At 40.3% G+C, this 15,671-nt stretch overlaps 1 protein-coding gene across 33 annotated transcripts in view; it reads left to right on the top strand.

Moving 5' to 3' along the window:
• Positions 1-15,671, top strand: part of LOC105498395 (ELAV like RNA binding protein 2) — a 159,472-nt gene that overhangs the window by 27,999 nt on the left and 115,802 nt on the right. For 3 of the 33 annotated variants that reach the window (XM_024798160.2, XM_024798157.2, XM_011770455.3), the window contains exon 1: positions 1,103-1,186. The exons of 22 other annotated variants lie outside the window; for them this stretch is intronic. The gene's annotated coding sequence lies outside the window, so the exon portion shown is untranslated. Of the gene's footprint in view, positions 1-607; positions 625-1,045; positions 1,187-1,255; positions 1,478-2,314; positions 2,336-15,671 lie in introns of those variants that run through there. 8 more of the 33 variants (XM_024798163.2, XM_011770461.3, XM_011770466.2 and 5 more) reach the window with 7 other exon arrangements.

Here is a 15,671-nt window from a genome sequence, read left to right as displayed (position 1 = left end):
GCGTTTTCATAGCCGAGTGCAGGATTTCCTACTTTGCGTTTGAAGCAGAGTATAGCACCCCGCACAGGTACTCCGGGCTTAAACGTCAGGTTCCCTCTAGAGAGGCAGGGAGGGGCAGTAGGGGCTAAGCCTTTATTTTCTTTCGAGGGACAGGACCCCTTGGCTGCGAAGTAGGGGGAAAAAGAGACTTTTAGAGACACACATATGTGTGTATACTTATATATATTTATAAATACATTTATGAACACATAAAGTAACCCCCATGTTAGCTGCTCTGACTCCCCGTTAGCGCCCTGGGCCTCGGGGTTTGCAAACTTGGACCTGGAATCGGCCTCCTCTGGGCGCTCAACGCTCTCCACCGAGTCCAGGGAAACCTTGTCGGGGAAGCCTGGTGAGATTCGGAAGCCCGGAGGGACGGAGCTGAGCTGCTGAAGCCCGGCGTCTCCCTGCAGGCACGGACCCGCGGGGCGGTCGGGCAGGGCACGCGCCGGCGGCGGCCGCGGCGCCGCGAACTCGCCGCCGGCCCCGCCTCCTGGCGCTCTTCCAAGCAAGCCCCTCCTTCCCGCCCCGCTACAAACGGCGGGACCGCGGCGCCCGGGCGTCACTGAGGCAGCAGCCGGCCGGGTGAGGAGGGCGGTCGCCGGCGCGGCGCGGGTGGGGCGGGGGTTCTGCCGGCTTTCAGTCCCCCTTCCCGCCGCCGCCACCGCCTCTCCGCGGAGCTCGCCCAGAGCGACTCCTCCGCGGCTGTGCTGACGGCCAGCGGCACGAGCTGTAGTAGCTGCAGCTTCAAGTCACAGCAGGCAAGTGCGGGGGGCGTGGGGGCGTGGGGGCGGGGACGGCGCCCGCGCCTTGCCCCTGGTTCATTTTGGACGCCGAGGCTAAGGTCTGTGCGCGCCCCCGCTGCGCCTAGTGGGGTGGGGGTGGTGTGCCCTCGTCCGAGCTCTGGGCGGGAACATTGGTGGGGGCGGCGGAGGTTGTGCCCGCGAAGTTCCTAGAGCTCAGCCCCTTGCGGCGGGAGTGTAGAGAATTGGGCGCCTCGGGGGGTGGCACCGCCCCTCCCGTGGGCGCAAGCAGGTTGGGGGCGGCGGGAGCCGAGCGGGGCCAGTCGCGCCTGGCAGCGTGCACGGGCGTGGACGTACCCGGGTGCGGCCGCGTGTAGCGCGAGAAGGAAACTGCTGGGACGCAGGTGAGTGTATTGGAGGGAAAGTGGGGGAGGGGGCTTTTCTAGAAAAAGGACAGGATTCCTGTGTTGGACTGGCAACCCCGCCTTGCGGGAGGATGTGTGCACTGGCTTCTCCTGCGGAACACGCCGGGGTGGTGTCTAGTGTGTGCCCACTTGCTACGGCGCTTCCGCGCGTGCGGTCCTTGGAGCTCTCGGGGCGTTTGGAGACTTGCACTGGCCGCGCTGTGTGCGGAGGTGGTGTAGGGCCGCGGGCGCACTGAGCAGGAGCAGTGATGATCCTCTTGTGCGTGTTAGGTGAGGCCCGTCTCAGCCGCGCGAGGTCGCAGCTCGCGGTCACATCTTGGGTTTGCGCGCGAGGCGTGCGCTGCGCGGGAAGCGCGGGCGCTCTGCCGGGCGAGGCCGGCTCTGTGATTTCAGTTCGCCTGCCGTGGTTGCGGCGGCTGCTCCTCTAGCTTGGCTGGGTGGGCCCGCCTGCGGCGTCTCGGGTTCACGGACGTGTGTGCGTGCACTGGTGAGACTGGGGCAGCCAGTGTCGGTTCACTGGCAGGTGCTCCTCCAGTGGCCGTGACAATGCCCAGCCAGCAGAGTCTTTCTCACGGCATTTCCTTAAAAGCCTACTTGTTATCCTTGAGGGCCAGAGCGTAAAACCATGCCTCTAGATGCGAGCTATGAGCATGGAGTTGTAGCTGTCCAGATGGTCATTTAGAATTGTGTGCATTTTTAAAGACCGTCTTTACGACAAAGATTTTCAAGTCCTGTCGTCTCCACATTTTCTGAAAACGTGGGAAAAGGAAGATTTGCTACGAGTTGTCCACTCTCCTTTATTCCCTCCCTCCAAGAACGGTTCTTTGCGGTGCCCAAATGTAATACCTTCAACAAGGACAAAAGCGCTTTTAAAACTTAATTTTCTAGTGGCCCTGTTCCTACTAATTCTTCATAAAAATTTAGCCCGGCCTCAAAACTTACGGCAAATCAGTCCATTTAAAACCATTCGAATATCAATTGGTGTGTAATGTCCCCATTCCCTCAAGTAAAATCTGTTTGTTTGAAATATTGTTTTGTTGCCCTTGAAGAGTTTTCTCAAAAGTCGTTTCGCCACAGGCGCTTGAATTTCCCGTTTCTTGTGGAAGCTGACCTGGAGTCTCCATTTTGGTGAGCGGGTGGAAAAGCTGTCCTGGATCTACCTTGTCTTAGGAACCTTAGGGTATATCAATGGTGACTGTATTGCTGAGTGGACCCGAATGTTACTGCATTTGTGGTCAGGTCCTTAATAGGAGGTTTGTTGGGATGTTAACACTGTGAAGGTTGTGGGGAGGATATAGTTAGGGGGGAGGTTCGCTTGCAGTTTTAAACTATGGGGAGAGAAAGAAGAGGAAGAAAACATCTGGAAGATAAAGGCCAGAATGGGGTAGGAAAAATTAGAATATGAAGGAACACATTACATTAAATTTTCTGTGATTCCTCTTTTGTAATTTTATCTTTTTGAGAGAGTATTTTTATTTTTGTGTGATTAAATCTGGCCCCTTGTTGCCTGTTATTCGGGTAACTTTATGCTGCCACCTTTCGGGGAGTTAGTTTTTTTTTTTTCTTCTTCCCTTCAAAGACAACTTTAGGTGTGTAAGCCCCTCCCTCTTCCTTGTCTTAGGTGTTTTCTTTCTTGTGTAGTGTCGTCTTTCAGGAACAATCAAGTCAGCTGTATTCAGTGCACACACTCTTTCTCTGTGGTTCAAGGGAATTTTAGTTTTAGGGTATGCTCCTTGTTTAGAACAAATACCCAGTGCTGGTCAGTGTCTGCCACTCTACCTGTTACTTACTGTGGAACCTTTTTTCTTTTCTAGGCCTAAGATGTGTTTTTATAGATCCTCTCTGATTTAGTTTTTTTGGTTGATTTGTTCTGGTTACCGCCTCTTCACAAGAGAAAAACAAAGCACTTCTGTCCCAGTTTCAGTGGTCTTAGTTAAGACTCAGCTCCTGGTCGGTTAAGGGAGAATGATGCTGTGTCAGTACCATCACTCCTTGAACCAACCTTTTGGTTATCTGTCCACAGACAGATGCTGCTGGCTGAATCCTTGTAACCAAGCGCTCATGGCTCTTCCAGCCTTTCCTGCTTATCTTTTAAAAATGCGCCTCCCCTCCTGCCACCCCACTTCTATTCTAGAAGCAAGTCTTAGGTTCTCTTGAAGGACACAACAAAGCCTTCCAGAATATCCTGACTTCTAAGCTGGGATCAACCTTTTCCTCTTTCTTTGCTGAAAGACCCGGGTTTTGTTTTTGGTTTTTTTTTTTTTTTTTTTTTTTAAAAAAACAAACCTGTGACGCTTTTCAGGCATTAGCATGGCACAAGAGTACCACAGTGGCAAATTAGTCTTCATGTTCTTTTTCCCCAAAGGACTAGATACTCTGAAATAGCTTCTTAAGCTTCTTACCAAGACTGACTTTACCATTCACCTTTTTGATAGCTTGTCTGCATGGTAGCATCAGTTTTTTCGCTCCCATTTGATGTCTTATTAAATCTATTATATCATCACATTCTTATTACCACCTTTATCACTCATAATATTTGGAATTGAGAGAGGCTAGAATCTATGATACTTAGCTTGGTTACTTTTTTGTTGACATTTTAAGGGGGCCGGATAGGTGAGGTGGTATTAGGTCCGGATGGTGTGCCACCCTGTGGAAAACCTGCCCATAGCAGTCTACCCCTGGCTCTTTGTTTCTTGGCTACTCAGCTGGACAAGTCAAAAATTATTGTAAGCTACCACATTTGAGTGTGTGTGTGGGAAGGTTAATTTTTTATTTTTATTTTTTTTGCCATGGGTACTTAATTATAGGCAGGACTGCTTTTCCAGCTTGTAACCGGTATGGTTGCGCATCCTCCCCAATCTTGAAATTCTTAAGAATTTTTGTACAAGGTTACCCTGCATTTTCATTTTGCACTGGGATGCACAGATTACGTAGCTTTTCCTGGTTAGATGCTTTCCCGCTTGTTAGTATTTAGCTGTCAGTATGGCTGCTTTGTTGATATATTATAGAACTGTTTGAAGGCTTTATGTCTGGTGATGCCACACCTGACTGTCAAATTCACTATGGAGGACATAAAATGCATACAATTTTTTCTTGCTTTGGCCATTTTTATTTTCGAGATGTAGAAATCTTCACCGATATGGTTATGCACGGAGCCCACATATTGTAGTTCAGTGCCAAATCCACACTTTTGTATGTTCTAATTTGGGAAGAACATTTATTGTATATTTATTTGATTCAGGATACTAGATGGTTTATAGTGCTAGTTAATTATTTCAGGATTTCAAATAATGTAAATTTGCCAAGTGGAAACAGAAGACACTTAAGCTTAAAAGGCAGTGCTTATTTTAAGGCTTTTACATATTAAAAGGTACTTTTTTTTTTTTTTATAGCTTTAAATGATAACTTTTGGAGCCTGAAAAAAGTCGAAGTTTGCGTAATAAAATCCTAGATTTTTATGGAATACTTAGGATATTTTTCACTAGTACATTTAACTGATTTGGCTTTCAGCTTGTGTGATGTGTATTGTAAGTTTCATTTTAGTAAGGTCACTAGAATAATTTTTTATTTCAAGGGAAGATTTTCTGTATCTCTAGGCTTGTATTCCATTGTGTAAAACAAAACAAAAGGTAACTCTTGTGTGAGCAACGCTGTGCTAAATGCTTTCTCATAGACATCTTCCGCTTTAATATCAGTGCTAACTTTCTAGAGACTGGTCTTAATAAAAATATCTATTTTTGCAACGAGTGTTATTTTCTCAGAGCTTTTAATTAGGCTTTCTGTGCGTCAATTGAATTGATATTCTTAATGACATGTTAGCTTTTTGAATATTGCTGAATAGTTTCGTGTGATAATAGATATAGGTTTTCATTGTAAGAAATCTTTATGAAGAGAAGGATAGGGGCTTTGAGGAGTAAAATAGTTAAAATAACCCAGAAAGTCGTAAGAATAGGTGGAATGGGGATAAAACTAAACCAGTTTATAGAATGCCTTACAGTGTCTTTTTTTTTTAAACTTGCAGTTTCTTAGTATATATTTATATTACTGGTTTCCATGACATCAGTTTCTGAATGAAAATGAATAGCAGATAAGGTCTGACATGCAAAATCCCCTTTCCCACTTTTAAAAATGTATTTTAAAAAGCTTGACAAATTTAAAATTATACTTATTGTAAGACAGTGACAGTAAAATGATAGTTTTTTTTTTTTTTTTAAGGCACATTGAAGGTTTTGCTTTAGCACTTGTATATTTTGAACCAGGTATATTATCTACAGTTTGATGTACATGTATATTTTTCCCTTGTCCAATCTAACGCAGATGCTCCTGATAAACCCATTGTAAGTTGAAAATGGCATTAAGTTAAAAATGTATTTAATACGCCTAACCTACTGAATATCAGAGCTTAGTCTAGCCTACCTTACACATGCTCAGAACATTTATGTTAGAGTTGGGCAAAATTATCTGGCAACATGGAGTATCGGTTGTTTACTCTGGTGATCCACTGGCTGAGTGGGAGTTGTGGCTTGCTACCGTTGTCCTGTATCAGAGAGTCTCTTACCACCGACTGCTAGCCTGGGAAAGGATCAACATTCAACATATAGTTTCTCCTAAACGTGTATTGCTTTTATATCATCATACAGTCGAAAAATCGTAAGTTGAACCATCATAAATTGGGGACCATCTGTACTGATAGATTTAATAGTCAGGTTTTTCCTTTGACTTAAAAAAGTTTATCATGAAAAGGAAATTTATATTCTAAATGTTCTTTTCTTCCAGAATTTTGTTTTTGTGGGTTGTTCATTATTGGAGATTATTTCAGCAACTTTAAAGACTATGTTAATGGAATGTCACAAAAATCTTTTGTAAATATCAAATCAATAAACTGTTCCTTCAACATGGATTTTTATTCCTTTTTTTCCTCACTGAAAGCTTTAGTACACACTTTCTTGACTAATTTCATCTCTTTATGGGACTAGGCAGTGATAGTTGTTTTGAGATTCTTAGCTTTCCTGCATTTTTTTTTAGAGTCATTGTGAAATTGAAAGTTCTTGTTAATATTGAGGGGCTGGAGTCTCTTTATAAGCATTTGAAGAAAGCTGTAGCTGTCTCTTCCTAGAGAAATATATACAAATAATTAAGAAATTTCCATACAGTTTTTAGTATTTTGCAGTTTGGGAGAGAGAGTGTTAAAATGAGGTTCCATTTGGGAAATAGGACTTTGGCAATTAGAGTTGTCGTCTTATACTAGTGAGAAAGGGATGAAGCCATTCAGAGGTTTTTGTCTGCTGTTGAGTTAGTGATGTGCGCCTTTAGTGTTCTTTGAAGGATGGCAGACTCTAAGCTTGCCTGTCTCAGTTTGTTTTAAAATCCATTCCGTTTTTGTAAACAAATAATCACACACATAAGGTCTTGTGAGCACTGTGTAGCCAGTTTATTTGCTGAGTTGTCTCAGTAGGTTTTGTCACTTAGGTTGAAACTCTTAATTTAGCACAGGCAGGTGGAAAATACTAGGCTAGAAGTCTGAAGTTTTCAGCATCTGGTTTGGTTTAATTACCTATGTCCTTGGTTTCTTAACCTTCGATGTGTATAAAATCTTACCCTCCCCATCTCAAGGACCACGTAAAGATGAGCATATTGAAGTACAAGATTTTTGGCAGTGAAATGACATTGACTGAATTGGAAAGGTGGTAATAGGTGGTTACCTCTTGATTAGTTTTATATTTTTGGCTTTCAATGTGTTATGAACCATTTTTAGTGATTTTGTTTTTTTATAATACACCATCATGTTTATTTTTGCCATGAAGGAAAAGAAAAATCCCAGACTGCAGGGAGGATTTGGGACAGTTGTGACTTTGGACATTTCAGTATGGAAATAGACATATTTATACCTATGATGATGGAACTTGGAAAGTTTAACATACATTTTCCTTGAAAATATAAATAATGCTAAAAGATTACATATGAGACTGAGGATTTAGCCAGCTAACATTCCAGGAATATAAATTTCTTAATTTAAATTTCTCATATTTTTTTCAGTGAAAAATCAAAATTTTAAATTTAACCATTTATATTAAAATAGTCCACATTTTCCCTGATTTGAATTTTATTTAACCTCTTATCAAGGATCCATTCCTATACATCACAAAATGGAGATTACACAGAAATACATTTTTTTCCCCTCATTGCTAATGGTGTGAACATCATTGATGGATGCCCTGTCAAGTAAGTTATTGGAAATTGCTCACTTGTTCAGTTTTTAAAGGATGTTTAGCACTTTTTTTATTCTTTAGGCGTCATTTGTGTATATCAGAAGTACAAGAGCTATTTCTCAAAGCAAATCGCAGTGTATCTGAAAATAAATTCAGTGAATTGGGTAAGGCTGGGAAAATATTTCTGGAGCAATTAATCTTGTTTTCTCTGAGCTGCTTTTTAAAAGTAAGAATTTTGTGTTATACTGATGTTGCTTTATTGGAGGTGACATGGCAGGTGAGGGGGTCATCCACCTTTATTGCAGTATCCAGAATGTGTTAAATATACAACATTTACTATAGAGAGTGGGCAAGTTTTTGTAACCTGTTCCCAGGTAAGGCCTATTTCTGTTTGAGTTTATTCAACACCAGTTTTGATCTCCCCAGGTGCTATTTACTGATAGCTGGCTTATTTTGTTTAAAAACCCTTGGGGTCTTTTCTGCATGGACTTTTCCCAAATACGAAGTCATCAGTGCTTTTGACTTTCATCTCTTCCCTTCTCCATAGTCTCCGCAAGGAACTTGAACTACCCACAGCCTTCCTCCCCTCTTTGGAATGCCTCTGTACTTGCCCTCTGTCCTTTGTTTATCCTTTTGAGCCTTGTGCTTAGTTCCGGGGCCTGGTAATTTGGGATCAGGTGCAACCTGCTCACCTGTTCCTTTATTTTCTTGTCTTGCTTGTGCTTTTGCATTGGCTCTTAGCACTTTGTTACATTTTACTTAAGAATATCTTCTGTGACCTAGTGAATCGCTGATACCAGAAGGAGCAGTTGGTATCAGTGGACAAATTATTTGTGCCACAGGTCCCGAAGGGTGACCCATGAGCTTCATATGGCCTATAGGTGTTTTGATTGCCCTGAACTGTGTTTTAAATAGTTTTGAGTTGTTGATTTATGGTTTGGTAATATATAAAGATGTACAGCCAAATGTCTTGCTTCTTGAAAACTTGGAAGGATGGAGCAACAATGGAGTCCACATTTATCGACTGCCCCTTCAGGATGAAGCATGACTTGTTTCACTTTGGCCTTGGTTTGTTTGCCTGGCCTTGGTGTCTCTAATGCTCTACTTCCTAAAGCCACGTGAATTGAAAAGTTAAGTATAAAGACAAAGGCAGTAGTTCTAAAGATTTTATATTCTTTTGATCTCTCGTATTTACGGATAATGTTTGAATCATGTTAAATTGCTCCTTACACATTTAGATCTTACAGTCTCCTTTACCTCAGAGAAGATTTGTTTTGGGTGTCTCCTTCCTTAAACCCTGGTTGAAAAACAGTTTCTCCTTTTATAAAATGAGCTGCTCTCAGCTTAACTTACCTTTTCTCTCCTTCCCCGCTGGGATTTTAGACCTGTCCCCATTGGGAGTAAGGATTTCTCCCTGCCGTTTGCCTGCTTCTATTTGTTCAGATTCTTTGGGGTCAACATTGTTACTTGGTGCTGTAAAAACTAATAGGATGTTATGAGCTGTTTAAAAGAGGCCTGTGGCCCACCTGCTAACCTCATTGCTGAAGATGTGAGCTTATAAATGACATTCTCCCCTCAGATTGTTGTGGAAAAAAAAGAAAGCTGATATGAGACTACCAGGTGTGTGGTTTATGTGTGTATTATTTCTCTCCCTTCCCCCTTTATTTTTTTCAGTTTTCAGCCTTTTCTCCCCCACTCCGGAAGCAGCAAGGCAGCCTTAGCAAGGCGCTCTCCCGTGTGTGCCGTAGAGCAGGGGGACGCACCAGCAGAAGTAGAAAGAGGCTCCACATGTCGTGTTTGGACCAATGCTGTAATTTTATTTTACAATAAGTAAGGTGGATAATATTAATCTACTCCTGAGCATAATAGCATAATTTGAATAGCAGAGAGCAACTTTGGTGTGTGTTGATGTCTAGTGAGATGAATACAGTTGAATGCCAAGTAGGTAGAAAATGTCAGTGTAGAGCCTTCCTTTTGGTGATTTAAGCACTTACATTTCTAGTTAACTTTTGTTCAGGCTGGCAAATAGATATAAAGATCTGTTTTATCAACCCAGCATTAATGTAGCTTCTTAGGATGGAACAATGCCCATAAAACCTTGCTCTTCTGGCAGCCACTTGAGCTAGGCCAGTTATAACGATGAATCAGAATGTGCCCCTGTATTGAACATCTTAGCAAAACCCTTCAGAATAATAGCTTAATGTTGGCAGTTTTAAACATTGGCTTACTCTGCAACCCAGCCAATTTTTTTTTTTTTTTTTTTGGATATTCGGGGTGTGAGTACAAGTGTATGCTTACTTAAATACTTAATTTTGAATTAATTGTGTATGATTTTAAAAAATCATTGTTAAGTACATTTGGAACTTTTCTGAGGCACTTAAAAATTCTTGGTACCAAGCGTCCTCTATTTTATGATTACATGATTCTTTTAGATGAATATGTTGCTTGTTTTTGATGCTCCCTGCAGCATCTGACTGCGGCACCTTAGGGTGGCTTAGTTACTGGATTGGGGTGGGGAATTGAACATCAGTAAAAACAAGCATGTTTTATCCCTCTAAAGATTGGGAGTCATTCCCGTGGAGCTTCTGCTGTGCAATAAGAATGACTTTGATATATGTGGGCTGCTGGTTAACTTGAAGTCTAGGGCTTTTCCAAATTCATCTAATTTTGTTTTTAAGTTTTGTTAAAGGATCTATAAAAATATTCTTCAAGTTTTTGTGTTGAGATTATGTTCAGAAGCCAGGAAGATTGTGTAATACTTACTGTTTCATCACAAATTACTGAGAGCTGGATACTGAGAACATTGAGACGTGTATAAAGTGCCCTTTACCTCATATTCCTTGGTCTCTCTGCCTAAGGAGATGAGGCAGAAAATAGCTTAAAAAATCACGCACTCCCCACTCTTGCATTTAATAGTAGAAACTGAGTGCTTGAGGAATTGAGCAAAGGGACACATCCCTGTAGTCTGGGAATCAAGGGATCAGGCCGGGTTGTTGCTTATTGCTTTAGGGACAGGACTATGTGTTTTCTTCATCTGTTTTGTCTATTTTTTGCTTTTTGTGTCTTGTTCCCTCACCCATTCCTCCCATATTTTTTTTGTTACCTTTGGTTTTCTTTTATGGCATGAGTAACTATTTCCTACTTTGCCAGGAGCTCAGTCACAGGTGAAAAATATTTATGCAAAACCTACTCAAGTTTTAGGGTGTGGCTGGAGAGAGACAAGCTGTGACTGTCTTAATTCCACTGTTGTCCCAAAAGAGTGGATCCGAGGCACGTGTGTGTCAAACTAGGTGAAGCTTGACCAAACTACGTGAAGGTCAAGTGTTCAATAGGATGTATGATATCCAAATTGGAATAAACAAAATATCCCCTCAGTAAAGATTGTTCTTGATTCACCTTTCTCCATAAATTTTCAGTATTTCTCCAACTTTACTGTTTCTCCAACTTTACTGTCAGAAAAATTGGTTGGGGGTGGATGACAAAGTTTCCCCTAGAGTTTTATTCTGTTGACAACATTATATGCCAGTAACCTCCTCTGGGTATAGCGTTTATTTTTCAAAACACCTAGGAAAAAGTCAAAATAATTATAACTTTTTTGGCTTCCTCCCTTTTAGGAGTATAGTTGCAGGAGCAAGAAGCAAGTGACAGGACAGAAACTGGGATGCTTTTCAGAGCATTGATCTATGCCTTCTCCTTGGGTCATCTTCATGCCTAAGGCCATGTCTTCTAGGAGCATGTGTTGTCTGGGCTGCTGACTATAGCTTTTTTATGCCAGTGCTTGGTGTTCTGAGGCTTGGCTGCTGCTTTTGTCCCTTAGTGGAATTTACATTACTGTTTTTTCCTTTTTTTTTTTTTTTCCTTGAAAGGTGGTTGAACAGCCTGTACACTGCGTTACCTTTTTGGTTTACTGGAGAGGCTCATTCCTTCAGTTGGAACTGACTGGGAAATAATTTGTATTCTTATTTCTTGGACTTTCTGAAAAAAAGAATTCCCAAATAGTTTGGCTGACTTACAAACATTGTTTTGTGGACAGTAGGGTGAAATAGTTGGTTTTATAGTGAATAATAGTTTGTGATCTAGACAGGAAGAGTGAAGACATCTGTTTTGGTTTTTCTTTTGTACAACTTCTATGGTAACTTCCAAATGACTCCCTCTTGAGAATGCGAGAGTAAGAAATTTTATGTTGGGCAGTCAAGTTAGCAGTGGATTGGGATGGGACAGCAGGGATCTGCCGCTTTTTAGTTGTTGACTTACCATTAGGAAGATAGAAAAATATGTGGAGTTGGCAGTTGGAGATGGTGAACTACTCCAAGGTGATGGAACCAGGAGATGGAACATTTCCTCTATTAATGGTGATAACACCTAGTCTTTCTGTCCTTACAGAAATTTGCCACAGCTCCCTGGGATGATGTTTTATAGGTGAGGAAGATGAAGCTCAGAGGTCAGGTGGTTTGCCCAAGGATACAACCAAGTGGGGGAAGTAGGATCAGGTCAGACTCCTAGTTCTGTACCTCTTTCCATGGATCCTAGAATGATGATGTTCTTTCTACTTTTGGTAGTTCTGCTGGCTGTAGTTTGAGGTGGCTGAAATCAGATCCAAGAAGCAACTCAGTTTTCATGTTTGGAGAATATATTGCTTCTCTTAGGGGTGTTTTGTAGTAAAATGGTGTGACTCCAGCAGCAACTGTATCTCACCTCCATATTAAATTGCTGTAGAGGCTGTTTGGTTCCCCAGTGGAGGGGTTGTTGTACCAGCATTATTGTTTATATTTACAGTTTTTTTTTTAAGCTTCACTGTGGTCCCCGTAGCACTCCTAGCAGTATGCCCACAACTTGTTCCTCAGGGCCAGGATTCTGACCTTGGATTATTTTAGGTCCATGACTGGGTGACTTCTGGAGGCAATTCCATCACAGGCTGGTGACTTTCTGATGCCAGCTGGCATCCTTGACTTGCAAGATTACTTTTTGGAACCGTACAAAGTATGGATTGGTTATTTTCTGTAAGCAAGGAAATGAAGACACTGTTTTCAGGCTTTTTTTAGGATGCTGTTAAAATCAAGAAAAAGGTGAAAGTGACATTGAGATAACCCTGGCTCATTGTAGTAGATAATCTGTAAGGGCTGTTTTTTAAACTTGTTAAGTTTATGAAAAAAAAGTGTTCCCAATCAGGTGGGATTTTAGAAATACCACTTTTTGTTCTGAGAAAAAAATGGCAGGTCAAGTGTTCAATAGGATGTATGATATCCAAATTGGAATAAACAAAATATCCCCTCAGTAAAGATTGTTCTTGATTCACCTTTCTCCATAAATTTTCAATATTTCTCCAACTTTACTGTTTCTCCAACTTTACTGTCAGAAAAATTGGTTGGGGTGGATGACAAAGAATTACAGATTCAAAATGACCTTTTTGCTCTTCCCTGGAAAGAGGCCATCTGCACTTGTTCATTACTTGATCTCTCACATAGTGTGTTTGTAGTAGAAATTCAGGAAAATATTTGAAGGTCACTAGAATAGTAGAACTCAAAAGTCTGGAATAGAGATAATAATTTAAAGAAAGAATATAGTACTTGAGACTGATAATTGAAAATTATTTGCATCTGTAAGTAAATCATGAATGATAGGTAATCTTACTAGAATTTCAGTCTCTACAGGGAAATTTTTGCAAAAACTGCCTTAACTACTCCCATGTTTTCTCATGTCTTACATATGCAATTTTTATATTACTTTTGAGTCTCTTACGTTTACTTAATGTCGTGATTCCATGTCCCCCAAAGCTGTGAGGTTCTTGGTGCATCTTTCAATCCAAATGTCTTAGAATTGAGAAGCTGAAGTAGCTGCATGCCAACATGTTCTCTGATTTATTATCTCTGCAAATATTTTACTCTTTCTAGACTATAAATATTATCCTTGTGCTATGCAAAGCTGGTGTAAACCTGAGAAAATAAGGTCATCAGATTGTCTCTACATATTTCAAGCAGGTGCCTCTGGTATAAAATTGGCCCAACAGGCTATGCACAAAGCAGTCAGGTGGGATCCTGCCAAGGCTGCTCGGTACCTTTTAGCTGTAATTTAGAATATCACAGGATGAAGCAGAAGTTAATTGTTGAGAGTGAAAGCTCAATAGCATTTTACTTATCATTGCATTTTATAGGACATAGTAACCTTAAACTTTGACCTTAATGAATATGTACCATTTCTCTTTAATTTTTGGTGTGTTTCCTTAAATTTGGCGAAGACTACTAGAGATTTTGTTCGGTAAAATGCTTCTGTAGTTCCCCAGTTCCCTGTGGAATTCAGAAGCATTAAGAGATCCAGGGACTTTAAGTTTTGGCTGTTATAGTTCAGTCTCCTTAAGGAATTTTCTGGACCTTTACCCATAAGGAATTTTTCATTATGGCTAACATTTATTTCTCTCTCTCATTCCCTGTGATTATTCTCTGTTATCATCTCAAAGAAATGAGGCAATTTGATGACAGTTTATTAAATATTAGCCTATGAATATTTGAAATGTTTACATCTAAAGTTTTTATTAGTAGCCACTTTAAAACTTTAAACTTACCTCTCTCTTCCTAGCATTTAACATTTTATTATTTTATTGTTTCTGGCCTCCTGACATGAATGGCATTTTGCTCTTTTTGATTGTCCTTCTATTCAGTTTTTGAGTTGTTGATCCAGCCTTTCCTGTCCTGCAGTGCTTTAAAAACAATTATTTTGCCAGTTTACATTGTGAACATGTCCTTGTTTCCTGTGCAAAGTTTCATTTGTTTAGTAAATATTTGTGGTCTTACTATATGCCACACAATACCTTAGGTATTAATACTATAGTAGTGAATACAGTATACTCCCTGCTGATATGGAACTTAGAATTTATTGGAGGAGACATTATGTTAAAGTTCTACAAATTATTATATATAATTGTGATTTGTGCTGTGAAGGAAAATAACCTTTACGGCTTGTAACAGTGTGGGAGGTGGTTAGTGAAGGTCATTTGTTGACTTCCTTCCTAGCTACCTTATTTTTGCTATACATAAAAACAGACTAGTTTTTAATTTTATAGGCATAAGAATAGACAGAGGTCCTAAAATTAAACTCTATTCTCCTTGATAAATTCATGGTGAACTTTGAGTCCTGGAGCTGATTCCTGCCACCCAGCTTGTATCCCACCATAGATCTGTCTTCGTGTATTTTTTATGAGAAACCAATTTTAATGTTCTTTGCAGGACAACATAATTTGACAACTTTTACTCTGAAAACTACATGGTGAATGCAAAGCCCAGCGGTGAGATCTGCATTGTCTAAATCCTTTTTTCTCTTTACCCATGACTTTGAAAATCTGTTATATCAGATTTTGAAATATTATCAGTATTTTTTAAAATAACACTTTCTAATGTATTAATTGATGCAGTAAGAACTTAGGAATATTTGTTAGGCTTTTTGTTAGGAATATTTGTTAGGCTTTTTGCTTGGCTTAAATTAGAATTTCACTAATTCATCCACAGTTGTATTTTGTCATTGATTGGACTATTTGGTTTGTGTATGAATGACCTTTTAGATAATCCCTCTGACAAACCACCCCATTGCTTTAACATATTGCGTTCCTTCCAGTGTTCTTTTAAATTATAACTAAAAGGAAATACCGTATTAATTGGAATTGTTTTTAAAATATTAGTTGGAATGGAAGAGACTTTAGGCAATTTTCTTTGTAGAAACTTTGGAAGACATTTGTTGTTTGAGAGTGTTGAAAAATACTTAAAAAAAAAAAAAAATCAGTGGCTTCTGTGGAGTTCCTAAATCCTAAAGGGCGCTAGATGTATTCATAGGAGATGGGTAGAATCTGGGAAATTAGTCTAAGCAATTGGAAAAGACAAGGAAAAAAGGATAAGGAAAATGAAGAAGTAAATTCTCCATCTGGCTAGTTTCCTCATTCACACAGTTCACCAGAACTGAAGAGTACAGTGAATCCATGACAAGGATATGATATTTTAAAATAGTGTCTTTCTGACCACCTTATTAGATTATTAAGCTTACTTGGACTATGCTGTTTCCTCAGAGAGGTGGACTGTGGCAAACAGTTTTCTTTTATTTTTAATATAAGCTGGTCTTCAGGAAGATAATAAAAACTTTGCATGCCTTTTAGTTTATACCACTTATAATCATTTGATTTAACATGGATATAGCATTTTCTTTGTAGGTGGATATTATTTCATCACAGCTTTTAGATTTCAGCCACTTTTCCTTGGGTGCAGAAAGAAGCT

The sequence above is a fragment of the Macaca nemestrina genome, chromosome 14 (assembly GCF_043159975.1).
Source record: "Macaca nemestrina isolate mMacNem1 chromosome 14, mMacNem.hap1, whole genome shotgun sequence".
Taxonomy (NCBI): Eukaryota; Metazoa; Chordata; class Mammalia; order Primates; family Cercopithecidae; genus Macaca; species Macaca nemestrina.
This window is presented reverse-complemented; position numbering and strand designations above follow the sequence as displayed.